The sequence below is a fragment of the Toxorhynchites rutilus genome, chromosome 2, assembly GCF_029784135.1.
Source record: "Toxorhynchites rutilus septentrionalis strain SRP chromosome 2, ASM2978413v1, whole genome shotgun sequence".
Classification (NCBI taxonomy): domain Eukaryota; kingdom Metazoa; phylum Arthropoda; class Insecta; order Diptera; family Culicidae; genus Toxorhynchites; species Toxorhynchites rutilus.
Genome location: NC_073745.1, coordinates 260,339,829 through 260,363,039, shown reverse-complemented (window position 1 = coordinate 260,363,039; position 23,211 = coordinate 260,339,829). Strand labels below are relative to the sequence as shown.

Here is a 23,211-nt window from a genome sequence, read left to right as displayed (position 1 = left end):
GGTTTTCATATTTTCTCAGAAACCATTCAATATGGGTTTCAAATGAAAGGGCTTGACTAGTAGAACACAGTTATTTATGAAAATGCAAATCAATGGCCATTTTTTAGCGTGTCTCAGATCAATCAGGTCAAGCTCAATGAAACCATTTAAGAAGTAATTAGTTGTTTGGGAACTGCGGCCATCTTGGAATTGGATTTTTGATGATTTGCTATGTTCTACTAGTCGAGAACTTCCTTTTGATACCCATATAAAAATATATGGCGCCATTAAATTACTGTATTCTACTAGTCAATCCCTTTTATTTGATATACATATTGATGGAGTTTTAAGAAAATGTGTAATCCGCCATTTTGTAGTGGCCGCCATCTTGAATTCATACTTTTCATAAATAACTGTGTTCTACTGGTCTTCTAGACCTTTCATTCGATACCCATATTGATGGGGTTTTGGGAAAACCCATATTGATGTTGATGTTTTGAGAACATATGTAATTCGTCATTTTGTAGCGGCCGCCTGGATTTTCAAGACCGCAGAATACCCAGTTTTATAATGACACCAGAGATAAAGATGTGTTCCAAATTTCAGATCAATCGGTCAACAGGAATGGGGTTGAATTTCCATTAATGTAGTACAGCGCGACAGACAAAGTTACAAAGTTACGGAGTTACAAAGTCGAAAACAATTTGATTTTTTTTATGACTCGGTTATCCGGAGGATTCGATTATCCGGAGTGAAAAAAAAAATGAGCTCAAAAGCGAAAGGAGGAGCAGCTAACCCAAATTATATTTTCCTCGAAAGCGATTACTATTCAAGGAACACAAGGCAGCAGGCATTACGAAACAATAAGAAATATTTAATTGAATGCATCTATCGTTGTATAAAAATTTGAAATAAAATACTTCCAGAAGAACAATTTTCATAGTTGAATAGTGCTTTTCGAGTTTTTTACAAAAATGGCCCGAAAGTTGGTGATTTTCAGTAAATTTTATTTTAAAACTACTGTATCTCGGGAACAGTAGCAATTAGCAAAATTTTTCTGTGCACCATTTATTGCAAATCACGGGTACTTTGATAAAATCGGGTCAAAAAATATTTATGAGAATCATTTCAACAGTTTTCAAAAATCCAACTTTAAAAAAAAAAAAAAATTTTTTTGTCCATCATTTCCTTACATCTTGACGCACTGAGCAAAACAACGTCATGAGTTGTCCGCTGCAACAAATAAAAATGTCAAAAACATCTTTTTTGAAAAAAAATAGTTTTAAGTGTTATTTTCGAAATAAAATAAAACCTTTTTTGTAACAGTGCATACTTTCTTCATATAGCTCCAATAATAACCAAAAAACATTGAGGAAGTCAAACGTTTGTAAGTTATATTTTTTTGAAAATTTTCAAGCAATTTTTGTTTATTAAGGCTAGAGTCAAAATCGAAAACCGATGATACAAATTGTCCATAAACAATGCGTCTGCAAAATTTGTGCCAAATCAAAAATACACAAAAAAAATCGACCTTCGAATTCAAATGGAATCGATTTTAAGAGTTTGACTCCTTTAAAGTTTTGTATGCCTGTAAATATAAACGAATCTAAAAAATATGTACCCTTCACGGCATTCCTTCAACTTTTTTAGTGAATCAAATACATAATAGTATTTCATTAAGTCTTCCATGGCGTGGACGCATTCTGAAGAGCGGGTCCAATCTCATAGATCCCATTGATACCTTCTGTATCGCTTCAAATCAAACACCGAAGGTTCTGTCTTAATTTCACCGAAACGATTCTCGATGACTTAACGGACGGCAATCACCACTCGAGGGTAACGTTTGGGCAGCGAAGTGAAACAGTGCAATGCACTGTTTCTTCTCCGCTCCGCGAAATCGTTTCCGCGAGGATTCGGGGTAAGGGAGACCCCAATGCAGCATGACGCAGCCCGGTCTGATTCATCGTCACGTCACAAATTTCTGGCATACCAATTAATCACGAGTAAGATGCGCTGCGCGACTAAACAGCGAGCACTGAGCCCGATCGCACGCAACATCCGATCCCTACGATTTTCCACGCTTCGAGAGATGACGGAGTGCTGTTCGAGCAAATAGAAAGAAAAAGAAACTGTCTGTCTTCCTACTGTATTTTTCTTTTCTTCTCCGTTTCCCCCCTTTTTTGTTAGTGCAATGGGCGGCGAATAGCGACTATATGCATGACGGTGGCGTGGAAAATAATGCTTTCAATGAAAACGCGCTCGTGTGCAATGTGGAGAAGGATGGTCACGAAAGAAGTGTGCATGGCAGCAAATGATGATGCAGCGGATCATTACGAATCAACCAGGTGGAACCAAGAGAGAGAGAGCTAGCAAAGACGAGGACTTGTTGCATCGCCAGGTGTTCTTCTGAAGCCGCGCCAGAACTCTGGGGAATGTGGTTCGTTTGCCACCGGTGTCAGTGACCTTGGATGGCTAGGTTGAAGGTTACCACCATGTGCACAATGTTTCAATCGCTGGAATGTCCAATCGGTATTGGGTTATATCACTTTCAAGAAGACATTGACATCGGGAGACTCAACAGAACTGCTGTTGACTAAACACGTTTGGTGAACAATGATTTTCTTTCATTCGAAAAAAGAGAAAAAAAGGAACGAAAGAAATTACATTTTCATCCGCCAGTTGATCTCGAAATAGATTCACTTACTAGCACCGTACATCCTCCCCTCGTCACTAAGACAGACCATTATATTCTCTCAAGAAAGTAAACCGAAAAACAACCACAGCGCCCGCTCAAAACCAGTCTCTGCGAGTTGCGTAATTTGTTATTCATTCATGACGAATAACCCACCACAACTCGGCACGGACTGTAAATCTCTCGGACGTGTTCTTTTCAGCAGGACAAGTACAAAAAAAAATGTATACTTTAATTACCCTAGACTGGGGCTGACTGTGGTTTGTGATCAATTTCTGAACGGCTGGTGAGCAGGGGGTACCAGGTCTACGTTTTTTTTTTTTTTTGCATAAATATATATGAACAGCAGAACATTTATTGCGGAACATTCCATATCATTTTTGTTGGATACTGATTACAAATATATATATAAATTCAAATTGAAATTAAAAATTCTCATTTTATATTGTTTATGAGATTTTAGATGATGAACATATTAATTTTAATTTAAATTATTCAAATAAACTTCCTACTTAACCTTATTTTAAACTAAACCTTCGATCCTACTGCACAATGTTCCGGACAATCTTCAGAATATATTTCTGGAAACTCTCATTCAAAATAAATATTTAGCACATCTTTTGACATCCCCATACGTTATATTAAATGAGCTTAAAAGCAACAAGTAACAATGTGCTATCCACTAATACTAGTACAACATTCTATCAAGCGAGTGACGAGTTTGTGTATAATACATATGCCAAAGTAGTACAGGTCGGACTCGATTATCCGGAGACTCGATTATTCGGGATTCGATTATCCGGAATTTTAGACTCGATTATCCGGAGTATTTTATTTTTGATTTTCGGAAATTTTGAATAACTTATATAATAATTCCATATTTCCATATTGAACGTTGGGGTCTCCTTATTGAACAGCCAATACGGGTATCAAATGAAAGGGCTTGACTAATAGAACACAGTCATTTATGGAAAATGTAAATCCAAGATGGGCGCCAACACAAGATGGCGCCATATATATTTTGTTCACAACCCCATCAATATGGGTATCAAATGAAAGGGATTGTCTAGTAGAACTCAGTTATTTATGAAAAATGCAAACACAAAATGGCCGCTACCACAAGATAGCGCCATATATATTTTTTCACAACCCTATTAATATGGGTATCAAATGAAAGGGATTGTCTAGTAGAACTTAGTTATTTATGAAACATGTAAATACAGAATGGCCACCACCACAAGATGGGACCATATATATTTTTTTCACAATCCTATCAATATGGGTATCAATTAAAAGAGCTTGACTAGTAGAACACAGTTATTTTTGAAAAATTCAAATCCAAGATGGCGGCTACTACAAAATGACGGATTACTTATTTCCTCAGAATCCCATCAATATGGATATCAAATATGAAAAGGGCTTGACTAGTAGAACACAGTTATCTATGAAAAATGCAAATTCAAAATGGCCGCCACAACAAGATGGCGCCATATATAAGTTATGTCAGCTCAACTGACCCACCTCAAAGAACAGCAACGAACATTGGAAGAAGCACGAAACGCGCTTCAATCAACAGAAATTGGATAAGCTTAACCAAGCTCGGAAACAGAAACCATCCAAGGAGCAAACAATCGGAATAAACATAAACACAGACCTTAGCCACATGGGAGAGATAAGCTACAACGAGTACAGGAAATGTGATAGAAGAACGAGTTTTGACCACCAGCGATGAAGCGATACATTCGTGGCGTGGTAGGCAAATACGAGGAAATTCGTTATAACGTACCCTCGTTATAACGTACATTTTACCTCGATATAACGTGCACATTTTCGAATTTCATGCCAACTCGGTTGGCAACACCATCTCAGATTGCAGGAAATTATTCAAGTTTTCATGAAAAAATACATTTTTTTTTAAATTACATTGAAATAAAATTATTATAAAAAATTAAATGAATTTTTCTCAAAAACGTATTTTTTTTATTTTCAAAAAAAATACCAAAAATAATAGTATGTAGGAGACTTGTTGGTAGTTCTATGAACTATTCCTTAAATTTTCGTTCAGAATTTAAAAAAATAGTTTTTGAGAAAAACGAATTTTAATTTAAAAAAAAAAATTTTCAAACTTGTTGGCCATTTTTAATAAAATCTTGAACAATTTCCTATATTTCATTGTCTGACCAAAATTCTTTAATCATTATAGTTTTTGAGTTTTTTAAACTTTTATCGAAAAAAAATAACTTGAAAACTTATAGGTCTACAAAACTTAAATCAGAGAATGAAATATAATAAATAATTTAAAGAAAAAAGAAATATGAAAAATATTATAAAAATTACACTAAAAAAACATTTTAAAAATTTAAATTCATTTTTCTCGACAAAAAAAATTTAATTCTAAACGAAAATTATATGAATAGTCCATATAACTACCAATAAGTCTCCCATACATCGGAAGGATGGCACTATTACAGGAAAAACAATTTAACGAGCAAGCGGTCATTTTATCTACTTACCCTCAATCTACAGATTGAAGGGAAACATCATGAGAAAGATTGGCCTCACCTTCTAGTTGTTTTTTTCATCATTATTTACAAAATCTACCCAAACAGCATCATAACAAAGTAATATGAGCTATGTTTCTGAGTTCTTTATTGTGCTTCGATATAACGTACGATTCGATAAAACGTTCTAAAGGGTGTGTCACATCAAATTGCATCACGGAAAAAACGCTGTAGAAATTTAATTTTTAGGAATTATATCTTCAGCTTTCGCTTATAATCAGATAAGAGTGTATAGATCACGTTGGCCATGCTTCACTGTCAATTTATCGTAAATTTGGAAAAATGTCGTCGAACGAGAAAGAGCGTCGTGAATTAATCACTCATTTCGAGAATCCGGAGTTGTCACATCGGGACATCGGTGAGATGCTGGGAATCGTCCAATCCACGGTCAGCAGAGTACTAAAACGATACTTCGAGAACCTAACCATCGACCGGAAGGTGAAGAACGGCAAAAATGGATGCTCCGTCAGTGAAAAAGATCACAAGCGCGTAGTTAAGCAGTTTAGTGATCCGAGAAGTTCGGTCCGGGATGTCGCCAATAAGCTGAATTTGTCAAGTTCATTCGTCCAGCGGACCAAGCAGCGGGAGGGCCTGCGTACATACAAGGTTCAGAAGGCTCCTAACCGCGACGAAAGGCAAAACATGGTGGGGAAGACGCGAGCCCGGAAGCTGTACACCGAAATGCTGACGAAGCCGCATTGCCTGGTAATGGACGACGAAACCTACGTCAAAGCGGACTTTCGTCAGCTGCCGGGCCTGTTGTTCTTCTCCGCAGAGGACAAATTCAGCGTTCCGGGGGAGATTCGCAAGCAGAAACTATCCAAGTTTGCCAAAAAGTACATGGTGTGGCAAGCGATCTGCTCTTGCGGAAAGCGGAGCGCCCCCTTCGTGATGACCGACACGGTAAACGGGCAGGTTTACCTTAAGGAGTGCCTACAGAAGCGCTTACTACCACTATTGAAGCAGCACCAGGGCCCGACCATCTTCTGGCCGGATCTCGATCCGTGCCACTATTCAAAGGACGTGTTAGAGTGGTACGAAGCCAACGGGGTCACCTTCGTGCCAAAGGAAATGAACCCGCCCAACGCGCCAGAGCTTCGCCCAATAGAGAAATATTGGGCGATTATGAAGCAGGCCCTCCGGAAGAACCCAAAAGTTGTCAAATCGGAGGCGGACTTCCAGAGAAAATGGATTTCTGTTCAAAAAAAACTACAGCCTGACGTTGTACAGAACCTTATGGACGGGGTAAAGAGGAAGGTGCGAGCATACGGGCTTGGGCTCGAAGTATGAATAAAAAGAAAATGCCAAAAGCTGTTTAATAGTTTTTATTTTACTGTCTAAAAATTTCAAAAGGATTGGTCTACTGGGCGAATTTCTACAGCGTTTTTTCCGTGATGCAATTTGATGTGACACACCCTTTAAGTGAAATGTACGTTATATCGAAGTTTCCGTGTAGAATAAGTTTCTTGCAAAACGTAAAACTTAAAATAAATTAGTCTTAGTTCGATCATGCCGTGTTAGCATCCGTTAGCATTCTAAGTCGAATAATTAACTTATATTTTTTCACAACCTCATCAATAGGGGTATCAAATGAAAGGGTTTGACTAGTAGGACACAGTTATTTATGAAAAATGCAAATCTAAAATGGCCACCACCACAAAATGGTGCCACGTTTGTTTTATAAATCCCATCAATATGAGTATCAAATGATTTTTTTAAGCTATACGGTTTAACGTACTAAAAGCTAGAAAATAATTAGGCAAGTAGCAGTTAGAAGTTATCACATCCGTTCCTTCATTAATCTAGGGCAATGATGAAACTGAAATAAAATCGTGGGGTATATGATGAAACAATTAACTGTGGATAATGAAAATCTAACGTTTATTTCTCACCTAATTTTCTTCGGAATACTTTCATGATGTACTGTATTCTATTATTCAAATCATTCCATTCCGATATTGAGGGGATTGCAAAAACACATAGTCGACCATTTAGTGACGGCGACCTTTTTTGAATTTATGTTGTTAAATATGTTTTGTGTTCTCCAAGTCAACCCATTCAGCCGTTTTTTAGCGGAGGCCAAATTGAATTTTTCAAGATCATGGAATACGCAGTTTTATAATGACAGTAGAATTAAAGGTGTCTTCCAAATTTCAGATCAATCAGTCAACAAGAACGGGGTAAATTTTCTATTAATGTGGGACAACCCTACAAACATTTAAACATACATACAAACAGGGCAAGCTGAATGAAACTATTTAAAAAGTAATTAATTATTTTGGGACTGCGGCCATCTTGGATTTGGATTTTACATGATCTGCTATGTTCTACTAGTCGAGCAGGCACCATTTTGTGGTGGCGGCCTTTTTGGATTAACATTTTTAATAAATAACTGTGTTCTGCTAGTCAATCCCTTTCATTTGATATACATATTGATGGGGTTCTGAAAAAATATGTATTCCGCCATTTTGTAGCGGCCGTCATCTTGTATTTACATTTTCCATAAATAAATGTGTCTACTAGTCTATCCCTTTCATTCGATACCCACATTGGAGTGGTTCTTCAATCTTGCCTAATAATTCAAAAATTCTGCATTGAATATTCAAAGAATCAAATTTATCAATTTTGATTATCACATCAAGTTGAGTTTAATCCAAATAATATTTCTGGAAAAAGTATAACTTAAACGAAACACTAGGTGACTTTTAGGCGAGAATTCTTAGAAAATTCAGTTAAACGCCCTTTATTGTTCTAAAAAATCAAAAATCAATGAAGCAGTTCGAAAGTTTCATGTTTTATTCGGCAAAAAAGTCTAAGCTTTCAAAAACAGATATTAATTGCCAGGTTTTCTTTGAGCTTTGAAAAAATAAATTATTAAAAAAATTATTTAGTGAGTTTCAGACAATCCTAATTCAATATGGTGTCTAGTGATGTCTAGTAATCGTTGAATTACTCGATTAATCGAAAAAAAAAATCGCTATTCGAACGATTTATACGCAACCAATAATCAAAGCGAACGAATAGCGTTGATGAATCTCTATTCAACAAAAATAATTCCACCATAATTAAGGAAACTGTAAAACTGTCATTTTACGTGTTTCCAACGGAATGATCTCGGTCCCACTGAATTGCCCAACGTAAGAGGGAATAGCTCCGAATGTATTCTCAAGCATCAATCATAGCTACGAGGAGCACGAATCGAAGATCGAGAATTATTGATTGAAATTCGATTATCGTAATCTGTTATCAATTGCGATGTAAGATAGAAAAATCAAGAGAAAACGTGAAGGTTCATAATTTTTTGAATCGAACAATCATTATTTAGATGAAACTAAGTACGCCAGCTCTAAAGAAAACTCAAAAATAATATTACAACCACATTTGACAAAGAAAAATTACAAATTTGACCATGCTTCCAATGGAAAATTTGTTTAGAAACAAAAAATCTGGCATCTCTGCTCGCGATAGACGGAAGAAGTTTCGACCTCTTGCCGTACATTCATGATCAGTGTCGATCGCAGGAATCGCGCAAATTTTACGTGTATACGACTTAAATTTAAATGATAATGTCTATCTGTCTGCCTCTAGTCTGCTGGATCAGGCAGGACGAGTTTCCTCGAAGAACAACAACAACAAAAAATGCGTAGTTGAGGCCTTTTTTTATCTGTCTCCTGCGGAGGATGTGTAATGAACGACTCGAATTTCATCCGGGTTGTAAATCATCCTGGCGGAGAAAACTGGTCTTTTATGCGACCATAACTCTTTTATAATCGTCGATGCTTATTCTCTGCCTATTCCCTTCGGCAGCCAGTTCTCACCAATGATCGGAACAACACGCAAATTCATCACCCCTATTTGCATAAATACCTTTCACACGTTTATGCTCACTTCCTCCCGCATATCTGCTGCAGGGAGATGCAATTAAAGCAACTACGCACCACTACACTTAGGTCGTTGCTGAAGGTTTTCCCCTCCGAAATCTCGCAAACGTTGTCCATTCTTGGAAGTATCGTCACACTATTACATTTGACATTCCTGCACATTCTCAATTCTAAACCGTTTTGATTTCCGGGGTTTTACCCATAATTACTTGACCCGAGACAAACGAATTTGGCACGTACCGAACGCATTAGTATCCGACCCACCTTCGGCTCTCATGCTGCTGCGTCTGCAAAACTCATGTGCGAACGCAATTGTGAATCAAATAATAACGACAATGCCACATGAAACGTGCCTTATATGCATTTTCAGCATAATTTCGCGCGTTCCGTTCGGGGGTCTGTGGTTTTGCAATTGTGTTACTTGTTTCTTCGCACACTTCGTCTTCGATCCTTCCAGAAAAATTTTGGGTCACACCAGGCTTCGAGCGAAAAGGAAGCAAGCCCCCACACTGGGAGTACGTGTGCGCGTAAACCGGGCTCGGCACGGATGTCGAGCGACCCAAAAAAAAAAGATAGGGAAGAGACCATATCTGCTTGCCATTTTTTTGGTGTTTTTTTTTGTTTCGTTCGTTTGCGATATAGATCTTCCCTTCCATGGCCTTTCCAACAACAATCGTGTGTAGTTCGTTTTGCGATTGTGACTTTAATTTAAGTTTGGCATGACATGTTGGCATGTTGGAGGCAGTGAATTATACATTACCTGAGCGCTACGCCTTTAAGGGCTGACCTTTGCCTGGCTGTTGTTGTGTGCCCACGGGAAATGTATTTTTTATGGAACATTAGTCATTTTTAAAAACGGAAGTGGGCTCGTGAGGCTTGCTAAATTCAACGACCGAAACGATCGAAAGCATATTTTGAGCATACTTACCGAAAGGATAGTTGAATTACTATTTAATAATATTTTAATGAAAATCACATATTCCTAATTTGATGGTCAAGAGTAGACCATTACAAAATTAGTTTTTTCTTGCCAGTGAGCGATTGCACAAAGAACACTCTGAGCCAGAAGCTCAGGGAGTAGCAATCCCTCCTCTGGGTTCTTCGGTTTTCATGTTTAGTTTTTCCGTTTTTCAAATTTCCAGTTTTTTAGTTTTCACTTTTTCGGTTTTTCGATTTTAATTTTTTTTTCTGATTTTCAGATTTTTTAAACTATCAGATTTTAAAATTTTTATATTTTCAGATTTTCAAATCATTTTTTTTATTTTCGCCATTCAGCGCCAATCACCTGCGACTCCACCTGTTCCTACCTATTAGACTAAACAACTCATGAGAGTTGGCCTCTTTTACTTCCATTCCAAAAGAAGAAGTAACCAGAGATTTTTCGCCTCAGAGAATGCCAACGACGCCAGCTGGGATTGAACCCAGGCCGATCGGATTGTAAGACTGTTACGCTAACCACACAACCACTGGCGTCGTCAAGATTTTAAAATCATTAAATTGTAAAATTTGAAAATTTTTCAAATATCAAGATTTTCAATATTTTTAGATTTCTCAATATTTTTAGATTTTATAATTTTCATAGTTTGGGATTTGCAAAATATCAAATCGTCTTATTTTTACATTTTTACTTTTAAATTTCATGTTTTAATATTTTTTCTCTTGACCACCTTTTTTTTCTTTTTTTCATATTGTCGGATTATTTGCACTTCAGACCATTAAACTTTTAAATTTTCAGATTTTTGTAAAAAATTGTAAAGTTAATCAATTTTTAAATTTTTAAATTTCCCGATTTTAAAACCTCAATATTTTTATATTTTCAAATTTTTCATAGTTTTAAATTTAGTTTTAGATTTTCAAAACTTCAAATCGTCATACTTTCATATTTACATATTTACATATTTTCATATTTTCATATTCTCATATTTTCATATTTTCATATTTTCATATTTTCATATTTTCATATTTTCATATTTTCATATTTTCATATTTTCATATTTTCATATTTTCATATTTTCATATTTTCATATTTTCATATTTTCATATTTTCATATTTTCATATTTTCATATTTTCATATTTTCATATTTTCATATTTTCATATTTTCATATTTTCATATTTTCATATTTTCATATTTTCATATTTTCATATTTTCATATTTTCATATTTTCATATTTTCATATTTTCATATTTTCATATTTTCATATTTTCATATTTTCATATTTTCATATTTTCATATTTTCATATTTTCATATTTTTTTCATATTTTCATATTTTCATATTTTCATATTTTCATATTTTCATATTTTCATATTTTCATATTTTCATATTTTTATATTTTCATATTTTCATATTTTAATATTTTCATATTTTCATATTTTCATATTTTCATATTTTTATATTTTCATATTTTCATATTTTCATATTTTCATATTTTCATATTTTCATATTTTCATATTTTCATATTTTCATATTTTCATATTTTTGTTCCTGATTTCATGTTTCCATATTACAGTTTTTCAATGTTAACGGTTTTTCAGTTTTTCAATTCTTAAATTTTTCGATTCTTTCGATTCTCAGACTTTTAGTTTTAAGTTTTTCGATTACAAAATTTTTTAATTTTCAAATTTTAAATTTAAGATTTTGTTAAGATTTTCAGATTTTTAGTTTTTCTGATTTTTTGATATTCAAATGTCAAGATTTCCAATTTTCTGCTGTTTATATTCTCAGATTTTTAGGCTTTTAGATCTACAAAAATTTTAAATTTTCATATTTTAAAATTCATTAATTTCAAAACATCCAGATTTTCAGAATTTAAGATTCAAACACTTTTAGATGTACAAATTTTTGGATTTTCAAATGCAAAATTTTGGAATTTTGGAATTTTAAAACTATGAAATTTTGAAATTTAAAAATTTTGTTATTTTAAAATATTCAGATTTTCAGATTTTTAGGCCCTAAAATTTTAAAATTTTATGATTTTCTAAGTTTTTTTTTCAGATTTCTAGATTTCGTACTCGTACTTAGGTTGTACCTAAGGGGTTGGTTGTTTCAATAGGTGGTTATTCGTTTCAATAGTTTAAATTTTTTCCTTTTTTGAAATTTTGAGATCCACATATTTTTAGATTTTTAGATTTCAATTTATTCAGATTTTTTAGTTTCGATTAGACTTTTAGATTTTCGGATTTTTTTTAATTTGAATTTTTTAATTTTTTGATTCTCAAATATTCAAATATTAAGATTTTAACAATTTCAGATTTCGAAATATTCCAACTTTCACATTTTTACATCATCATATTTTCATGTTTTCAGATTTCATTTTCAGAGATATTTGTATTTTAAAATTTTGACATTCACAGATTTTTAGATTTTGAGGCTTTTATATTTTTAACTTTCCAGACTTTCAAACCTTATTTTTATAGTTCCAGATTTTGATTCACAGTTCTAAGATTTTATGATTTTTTAACTTTTAATTTTTTTCAGTTTTTGCAGATTTTCAGTTTTTTTCAGATACGAATTTCAAGATTTTAAAAATTTTCGATTCGCAGATTTTCAGATTTTAAGATTTCTACAATTTTTAATTTTCCGATTCTCTCATTTTCACTTCTTCAATCTTTTTTCAGAGATTTTTCGATTTTGAAATTTAACATTTTCGAATTTTTGATTTTTTATAAAGATTTTGAAATTTTCCATTATTTTTTCGTTTTTTTTAATTTTAAGGTTTTTATATTTTCAGATTTTTAGATTTTGGTTTTTTTTTCAGATTTTTCAGTTTAGATTAGACTTTCAGATTTTCGGTTATTTATATTTTTTTATCCTCAAATATTCAGATTTTAAGATTTTCACAATTTCAAATTTTGAAATTTTCCAACTTTTTCGTACATTATCACATTTTCTTATTTTCAGATCTCCAGATATTCACTTTTTCAGATTTTTTTTCAGAGATTTCTGTATTTTAAAATTTTGAGATTTAAACATTTAAAATTTACAATTTCACATTTTTTGCATATTTTCAGAGGCTTCTATATTTTTAGATTGCCGGATTTCCAGATTTTCACTTTCTCAGTACCTTTGTCATAGATTTTAAACTCCTAAATTTTCTCAATTTTGAAATTTTTAAACTTTCCAGATTTTTAAGCTTTAAAGTTTTAGTGTAGTTTTAAATTTTTATCCACAGTTTTAAGATTATAACATTTTATGATTTTTTATATTTTTAAATATATTCAGACTTTTAGATTTTTAGATTATAAAGTTGAAAAAATTTTAAATTTTAAGATTGTTAAATTTTTGAAATTCTTTAACTTTCCAGATTAAAAATCTTTTGAAAAAACTGAAGAATTTTAAGATTCTAAAACTTTTATATTATTTTTTTTCTATTTTTTGAATCTAAGAATTTTAACATTTTGGAATTTGAAAATTCTGAAATTTTGAGATATTAAGATTTTAAATTGTTTTTAGATTATTAGATTTTTAGTTTTTTTAGATTTTCTAATATTAAGATATTAAGTTTTTTAATTCTAAGATTTTTTTTTCAGATTCTCACAACTTAAAATTACCCGATTTTTACATTTATACATCTTCAGTTTTTTCATAGTGTACGCGTATTCTAGAGCTTGCCCCTCGGAATACATTCAAGGCGTATTATTTGGCTTAAGAAATCTCAACTAAGTATTAATAAATGACGCTAGTTAATGCATACGTTGAGACAGCAAAAGTTCCACGGGGAACGTTAACGTCATTCAAGAAGAAGAAGAAGATGTTTACATTTTCATATTTTTACATTTTCACAATTTCATATTTTCAGATTTTCAATTTCCCGGTTTCTAAGTTTGAGACTCAGTATAAACCAGTACTAGTATATTTATATGCTCGTATGTGTTTTTCGATATTCATGATTTTATTTCAGAAAATTTCGAGAAATGCGTAGTACAAAGATATCTAATAAACGTTTAATAAATATTTTTTTTAAATCCTTTCTTTATTTTCTTTATTTTTCATTCTCCTAAAATCTATGATTGTATTGTATTCGTGTATTCGTTAAAAGAGCCCTAAAACATATCACTAGCGCTATGGAAAATATTGTATAGGATACCAAATTAGAAAATTAGATATTTTTTTCTGAATCCGAAATATTAAAAAAACACATACAAGCGTGTTTAAATATAATTTTAAAACTTACAGATTTTCAGATTATTACATTTGTACATTTACATTCGAATCACAATACTTATTGTAAGTTGCTCTCATCTAACATTGTTGTGGGGTAGGTGTAATACCATTGAGTTCTGATAAAAGTTCTACTGAAACAATGTTATTCGTCTAAAAGATGGTTATGTTCTCTGTATAAGACTAGTCGAATTTTGTCATCTGTTACGTGAAACGAAAATGGAAGCTGTTGAAATCAACAGTTATTGATGTACCGAAGTATCGAAATGATGTCTCTCATAACTCAAAACGCAATGAATTCGAGGATTTCCTCATTCCCTTAAAAAACTATTGTTTGTGTGTATAAGTTTCATCTTTTCGGAATTTCTATTTTTATTTTAAAGGGACCATAACCCGATGGTCGTTCGTCCCTTAAATCTTTTCGGAATGATTATTGCAGAATGATGAATCAATCTGTTGAGAAACGAACATGGATGAAGAAATCTTCCCCCTTTTTTTAAAAACGCCAATGGATATAATGACTAGCCCTCAGCTGTATGATCAAACACACACACACACGCCCAGCATGAGATCATTGGTTGGCAAACACCACACAATTTGGCACAAACGGCCGGAACCGTCGGCCGATGCCAACTGTTTTGCGCCGAAATTCAATCATTCGATCGGATCGATGATGATAGCGAAGATTTGCCACGATCAAAACAAATCAGCGGACTGTATGTCGGAGATTAGATCACACTTCGGGCGGAGGTGGTGTGTTATTTTGGGACGCTTGGGTACTCGTGTGAACCTACCTGTGGTTGATTAAATGCGCTTAGTATTGATGAAGATCTGTAATGAAATAAAAACAAATAGGTGAATATTTTGCGTGGTATTTTTGGGAGAACATAAATAGATGTAGGGACAGGTTTGTTCTGTCAATGACAAGTAGTCACTCTTTTGCAGTATTCTATAATCATTTTGAGGCGTCGCGTCGTCGCTTTCTTGAGATATTTAAAACCTTCTCAGATCAATCACCAGCAAATCTTAGCAAATGTTGGCCAATCATCGCGGAGGAATTTCAAGTTTAAACAAATTATCATCGCATAACACAAGTGCACGAAAACAAGCGCAGGGCAAAAACTCTCACACCGAGCGGTCGAACGTCAGATCTCAGCACCAGTTCGGGTGCGATGAATTCAGGTTATGAAGAGAGCTAGTGCGAGAACGGAACGAATTTAGTCTAAGCTACGAGCATCCACCCACCCTCATCAGCATTCATACCGTTCATACTCTCGCTCGATCGTTTTGGCATTTGATAAACACATCGCAGAGTGCAGAGCTCGCGTTATTAGTTTAGCGCTTCGCAAATAAACTGCCGAGAAGTGACTTGCCGACCCAACATCTAAGTGAAGCTGCTGCCATGGTGAGGTAGGTGATGAACCACATTCGAAAAATGAGAAGAGAAAAACAACATACTTGCGGGTGGTGGTGCACCAATTCATTTTTTCCCCTTCGCAGCTGTTTCCGCACAAAGCATTCTCAAATTAAAATGAAGTATCCAAACGTAAAAATAGCACTGAAAACAATGTACTACGCACGGCGGTAGCCAATTTGATCGCAAGATAGCAACGGACGCACAACTGACACAAATAGTCCACACAGCAGCAGCCGTAACTGTAGAAACAGTCGACGTTGAAGATGTTGACGATGACAGCCGCGAAAGCGATGTCGACTCCTACGAAGTACGTGATGATGAATCAAGGTTCCCAAGCGGGGAACCATTTCTTTTTTTTTCATTTTCGCGCAGCAATTCCGACGCGATGAAAAATCTCAATTATGTATCAAAAATGTGTTGGGCCAGAGTTTTGGGTATAATGGACGTGAGATATTCGCGGAACGACGACACATTACAGCGCCACTTTAGAATAGCTGAGGTGCGATAAAAATAGGATCCCCGATCTTGATCCTATTGGGCGACAAAATGAAGGTCACTGTGAATGGGTATGCGTTGGCGGGTATGGTGGCGACACAACACACTGCGAAAACAGATGGCATCTGTGACCTAGAGATGGTCACGGGATGGCACGACAAAGCAGATGAGTTTCATGTCAGACATAGGACGAAAAATTGCTACAGATGAAATAACCAGCCGATGTACTTTTCAAATCGATTGATCTAGGCCGTTATTTGCTATAGGAGGTCTGACTCGATTTGTGATAAAAATATTTTGTACTTTGAAAAATGTTCTGCCCAAAACATCAATTTGAAGCTTTTGATGTGTAATGTGCCATTATGAAACAGAAATTAGCTAAATCTCTCTTACATGCAAATGTGTAGAAGAACACAAACATGGCGTATTTCAAAAGTTAAAAGTCAGATTCTTAAAAGATCGTACTCATTGAAGCGGTGCTAAGGGAAGGTATAGTGTTGATGTTGTTTGAGCTTTTTGAAGCATTTTGACACGAGCATATAAAAATGCCTGGAATGTTCTCTAATAGCGATACTCTGAAGAAACATGTTTAACCAGAACCAGCGTTCAGTTTTTTCATAGGAACACAAAGTCACCTTTTTTTCAACCAATCCAATAACGAACTCAATCCAAACGGACAGTTTTTATTCGGTTTTCATATTACGTTCTAAGAAGACCTTTTATTGCAAATATATGTTTAACTGAATACAGAATTACATTTCCTTTCTCGAATACCAATATTTAAAAAAATATGATCGCACTGGAATTCTGCTAGTTCTGGACACTATATTGAATTATATAAAATTTCTAATTATTGCTTGAAACCATGGCAAAAAAAAACAATTATACACAATTATAACAATTAGCTGTATTCATAAGTTTACAAAAAGTGCCAAAAATCGAATTTTTGATTTTTTGGTTAAAACAGGATATTTTCTGTCTAATCCCCAAACCTTTTTTTCCGGATTTGTTATTGGTTTGATTACAAATATATTGTATTTGTCTAAATAATGATTGACAGCTCCATGGTTCTCTTTTTTTTTCGTCGAGTATAACAAGCAATGGTCCAAATCCGCAGAAACACAGTTTACAAGCGGAATAGAAGGAAGTATCCAAACATCATGAGATTTCTCCAAGTGATTATAACTTTATATTGATGATTAAAATTATGTCATTCAAGCTGATAGACTACATGATATTTAGAAAAATTTTCCTATGTTCAATAATTTGAAACATCTCGCTAAAGGGGGTATTCTAGTCTAAATATTAGATTTTTTTCATATTTTTAGCTTTTAGACATTTAAGAATATGTTATAGGAAGGATTTTTCGAAATTCTCATAATTAACCGAGCTATAGCCACTTCCGTTAACACGTTAAGCTTTTTGTTAGGAAAGTGCTGACTGACTTGGACCGACATTTACAAAATAATAAAGTTAAAATATATATGGTTTGTTTTCGGATGTTTTACTAAATGTAGCTACTTTCTAGTCGAATTGCTGACTATTTTATATCTATACAATAAGTATGTTTGGGAACTGGGACCGACACTATTATAGTGCAAACGCTGTTGATGTGCGCTGAATGGAAAGCGCAGCAAGAAACAATCGGGGATTAACGTGTTAACTGGTACTTAGTCTAATACGTTCTTGATTCAAAACTTTAAATGCGTTTTTCTCGAAACTACTTTTTGGTATGAACATTCATTATACATCTGCATGAACAAAATAATATTTAAATTTAAATCGTCGTAATAAAACGTGCTGAAATCTGAAATTCATAAAACATCAATCTATTGCAACCATTTGTTACATTTGCTGCTTAGGTTACTGGTCATAAATAATAGAATGTATTAGACTGTCTTCCATATATCGAGAATTCGAATGAATGGAACATTGAGAAAATTAGATAGATCCATTTTTGATGTTCAAAAAATTATTTATCTAATAAGAAAACCAATCAACAGATTTAGTAAAATATTTATCAGCGCTGACTACTTTTCACATCACTTTCAAGCTAGATACAGTTTTCGATATCTGCGAATGAAGTAAACCGGCGACTTGTGAAATCATATTACATCTTTGGAACAATCAGTAATCTTGAGCAGCAATGCACGGAAGAATTCAGAGGATGCCCCATAACAAAAAGGAGCATTTTGTAAGGGATTCGCAACATGAAGGCTAAACGTGGTCACGAAGAAAAAGACGGGTGGGTAATGTCGGGGACATAACCGGAGTGACGTAGGACTACACAAAGGGGACAGCTTTTGTTAAATATATATTTTAAATATATTGTTTTATTTTCTTCTCCTACGTGAATACCTACCTATCTACCTGAAAAATGGATTAGTTTACTGTTTACTCTTTATGAACATGTTGATGGTTCTGAAAAGAACCTTTGGTGTTGTGTTTTTGTTATCACTCGATATTCCTATCTTGTTCGGTTAAACCTTCCTGTTTAGCTATTGCGTTTGCCACTCGCCACAGCTTTCACAGTTGGAAAATTTCTTCCCATCCAGCTTGTTACATGTTGTTCAGTAAATTACATTTAATGCGACGTGCCGGAGAAACACTTTGCCACTCACTGAAACTAATTGTTGCCTTGATGAGCGCCGAACCGAAGCTGCTCTGTTCTTGATGCGGGTTTTCTGATTGTCGTGAGCAGCTTTGCAAGCCAACTCGAGCACTCCGACGGCCGAAACTCTATAATCGCTGTTAGGTATACTGGTGCTCCGGCACCAATCCGTTCGGCCTAGTTACCCTTGCGGAGCAATCAGTGAATGCGACCAACAGGGAACTGGAGACCTGCACGGTTCGAGTGAGACTTTGCCTTTCCCTTAACATGTCCTCCTTTGTTACGTCCAGGATGCCGATGCCGTACAACCACACGGGTTTACGGTTTGAAAGAAAATAAGATATTTTTTGGGGTCCGCGTGTTTTATACTCTAGCGGTACACACTCACAGGATAGAACCAAAACGGCAGACTCAGCCAGAGGGGCGAGTCCAACGAGACGAACGAATGAGCGTTAAAAGGGAGCGATGGCAAAAAATACATTCATTACGATTTGTTCGCTCGTTGGATTCACATGCAGGCTAGAAAGGGTCCTTTTCAGGATCCCAAAATTATCTTCAATCTAAAGAGTTTATTGTTTTGTTATCACTCGATATCCCCATCTTGTTCGGCTAAACCTTTCTGTTTAGCGATTGCGTTTGCCACTCGCCACAGCTTTCACAGTTGGAAAATTTCTTCCCATCCAGCTTTGTGACATGTTGTACAGTAAATTACATTCAATGCGACGTGCCGGAACACCACTCAGTGTCGCATTGGAGGCGATTTTAACCTGTAATTGAACATTTGCGATGACAGTGGTACAGTGTCGACTTTCAATGTGGGGTCATAATTTGGATCTCTATGTTTACAAAAATGTCCAACTAAATAAGTCGCATTACAGGCCCGTTCAATTAGCTAAATGTCGAACTAATAGTAAATTACTGCATTTTCAATCTGGAAACAATTTAAGAATTGGTGAAAATTGAATAATCAGGAAAGTCCCCAACTATCAATAAGCTCAGAACAACTGCCAAATTCACATACTCATCAGATCCTGGCAAACAAATTATGATAAAATCAATTTGTGTTTTATTATTATTTTGGATAATGTTTTAGAAAGCATTGAACTGTATTTCCTAAACTCTTTTTTGAAAGGTTTAATGGCCCTGAAAAGCGCCTTGTTTTATGGAATGGTTCCAATTTAGAAAACTTAGTACTCGTGGTTTTGAAAAAAACCATTTCGAACGCCCTTGATGCCGCCTTGTTCTGGATTTGCCACCAAAGCAGTTTGTATAAAGAACAAACATTTTTCTTCTGCTACCTGATGCCGTTTTGCGATTGCGTTTGCCACTCGCCACTCGCTGCAACTGCCTGTTGTCTTGATGTCCACCGAACCGAATGTGTTCTGTTCCGAATGCGGGTTTTCTTATCTTATCGCGAGCAGCTTTACCAGCTAACTCGATCACTTCGGCGGCCGAAACTATATAACGCCGGCTAGGTGGACTGGTGCACTGGTACTAACGCGCTCGGCCTAGCTACCCTTGCGGGGAACTTCAGATCAACACGGTTCGAGCGGGATTTTGCCTTTCCCTTCACTTTTCCTCCTTTACCATGTCCAGACATGGCTGCTTGGGTTGGTTTGTTGATGTGTTGTGATGCGAACCGATGTGGTGTACGGTTTGAATGAGAATGATCGTTACGGAAGGAAGGTCTTGTATTATAGAGACTTTAAACTTCTGCAGTTCATTCGTCTCTAGCCTTGAAAAAGGCCCTTTGAAAACTCTACTCTACTCTATTACTCTACTCCAGCGTTACCACCTCTGCCCTCTTGCCTTGAGAAAGGCACTCGATCCCTCGCCGTCCAGCTCGTCCAGCAACGATGTTGTCCAGTCGGTGTCCACACAAAGAATGATCGTTACGGCAGCGGAGCGGGGATTTTTAAGCTGACTGGCTGGCTCGAGAATTACGCATGTGTGAGACTGCGACCAATGTTTCTTTCATTTTTTTCTTTTTCCTTTCCAATCGTGCTTCATTCTATTTCGCTGCTGCTCTGGTTGCCCGTTTTGGTCGGTACGATTTGAGGAGCACAAAATGGACCAATCAAAAATGGGCACATAGTGCATTTTGACAATGCTTGATATTTCACAATTATTCAATTATTTATCTCAAGAAAAATGAAATGTTATTCGTAATGATAGATGCGTAGATATATTTCCTATCAATTGATGCAGAAACCTTTGCGATCTATTGAGAAATGCTCGAGTTATAAGCGTTCCAAATCTTGCATTTTTTCCTACTTGTTCAGTGCCTAGATTTCAATTTCACCCCCTATATCTTCCGGTTAGACGTAGTCCTACGTCAAAAATTTTTTTTTCGTATCCGGCCATTTTACATGCAATCAAAACATTTGTAGCCGATACCGATTCCTTGTATCATCATGATTTAATAACAGAATAAATCCCAACAAGTTGAATTATATCCATGATCTGCTGTCGTTTGTGCGGGAACGTGAAAAAGCAACAAATTTAAAGTGATTCAAGCTAAGGGTGCTCATACACTGTTTGACCGAAGCCAAATATTTGACTCTTTTTGACAGATAAAATTTGGTCAACGTGTACTGATCAAATATATTCTACACAAAACACGACAAGCAAATATTCAATTATTGGATGTCTAAAATATTTTTTCAGTTTGTTCTTCGAACCTGTCGGTACATGGTTAGGTTACCTTGAATATTCCAGCGGATTTTTTCCATGTTCGGTGTTTGAAATTGGTTAACCACTGTTGAAAATTGAGGAGTGGCAAACAAAATAGTGTTTATACAAATATCAAATCAAACCTTATCTGTCAAAAAATATCAAATATTTGACCTCCGGGCAAACAGTGTAAGGCCACCTTAAGGCTGTGAAAACTTCAGTTCATCAGCTAATAGTGTGGGCAGTGTTTTTAGATGAGAAGGGATAGAGAGTAAAAAAATGTTAGGGAGTGTCGAACGGACTAAATGTTAGCTTTGTATTCTCCTGTACCCGAAGTTTTCTCATTAGAGAGAATCTACATCTCTCTATACATGTCACTGCTTACTCTCCTGTGCCAAATTGGGAATGAGACTAGAAAGAGTGCCGAGCAAATCCGAACATAAGCATAATTGTTGGATGGATGGATTCGAGCAAAAAATTATGCGTGTATTAAACTTGGATGACTCTTTTATTGCAGCGTTGTATTTTTGTTTACTCTTTCTGCATAGTAAACACTGAGAATCTTACTGTGCTCGTTTGACCGTGGCTAAATGTTTGACACTTTTTGACAAATAGAATTTGATCAATTGATGATATTGATCATATATATTTCACACAAAACACAACAAGCAAATATTTAGTTTAGTTTGGTACTGATGATAATAATAATAAAAAATCACATCCAATGTAGTATTTGACCAAAATTCAACCAACCCTTGTCTGTCAAGGTGTGTCGGGTTTCCGACCTCCGGTCAGGCAGGGAACGACCACCCTTAAACTCTTATTCCTAGCTGCACCGTTCGCATGCCGCACAGGAATGGGTTTGCGGATTTTTTCTTTTTATTTTTATTTTCTATAAGTCAGTTATCAGATTTGGGGTTTAGATACGGGTTTAGATTCCAGAAAATGGTTATGGATGTATGTTAAATATGTAGGTTCTCGTTTTGTGTTAAGGATGCAGTACAAATTTGAAATTTAGGGTTTATCAATCCAACTTTGATTTTTACCAGTTTTTGATATATGTATATGTAAATATGTTCATGTTTATTTTCATTTTGAAGGGTGATTTATATGACATATTAGGATCGATTCTCGCATTCATTCTTGTGATTACGTATATAAATGATAATTTCTTATTAAATTAAATTACAGTGGATAAAGTAGTGTTGTGTTATGAGCATGTTTTGTGGTGGTATGCTTTGTTTCCATCAAGATAATTTCTGTATTTTAGGAGAGCACAAAGATATTTTGTAGAAGAAAAATAGAATTCTTTAATTCTCTATTTCTTTAGTTCTTTTATTTTTCAATTTTCAATTCCTTCATTCTTAGTTCTTTAATCCTTTAATTATTTAATTTTTTAATGTCACAATTCTCAAATTCTTACGTCTTTAATTCATCGATTCTTCAATTTTTGCTTTCTCTAATTCCTTACCCTCCGCAGAATACATAGAATTCTCTAGGTTACCTTCTCAGTTTTCCCTAAGATAACGCGGAGAGTTATTTCGATGAAAAGAACGTTTGATGAATAATATATTATATAGATTTATAGATTTATCTCGGTTACCTTCTCAGGTTTCTCAAATATAACACCAGGTTCTCGCGATTGGATTTATATACAAGGTACTTTCGATAAATAGGATATGTAGATTTCTATCTGTTATCTTCTCAGGTTTCCCAAAGATAAAGCATTTCGATGAAAAG

At 34.9% G+C, this 23,211-nt stretch overlaps 1 protein-coding gene across 12 annotated transcripts in view; it reads right to left on the bottom strand.

Moving 5' to 3' along the window:
• LOC129771493 (PDZ and LIM domain protein Zasp-like) overlaps window positions 1-23,211 on the bottom strand; it is a 180,397-nt gene that overhangs the window by 121,478 nt on the left and 35,708 nt on the right. For all 12 annotated transcript variants that reach the window (XR_008742390.1, XM_055775174.1, XM_055775175.1 and 9 more), the window contains exon 3: window positions 15,070-15,106. The gene's annotated coding sequence lies outside the window, so the exon portion shown is untranslated. The remainder of the gene's footprint in view (window positions 1-15,069; window positions 15,107-23,211) is intronic.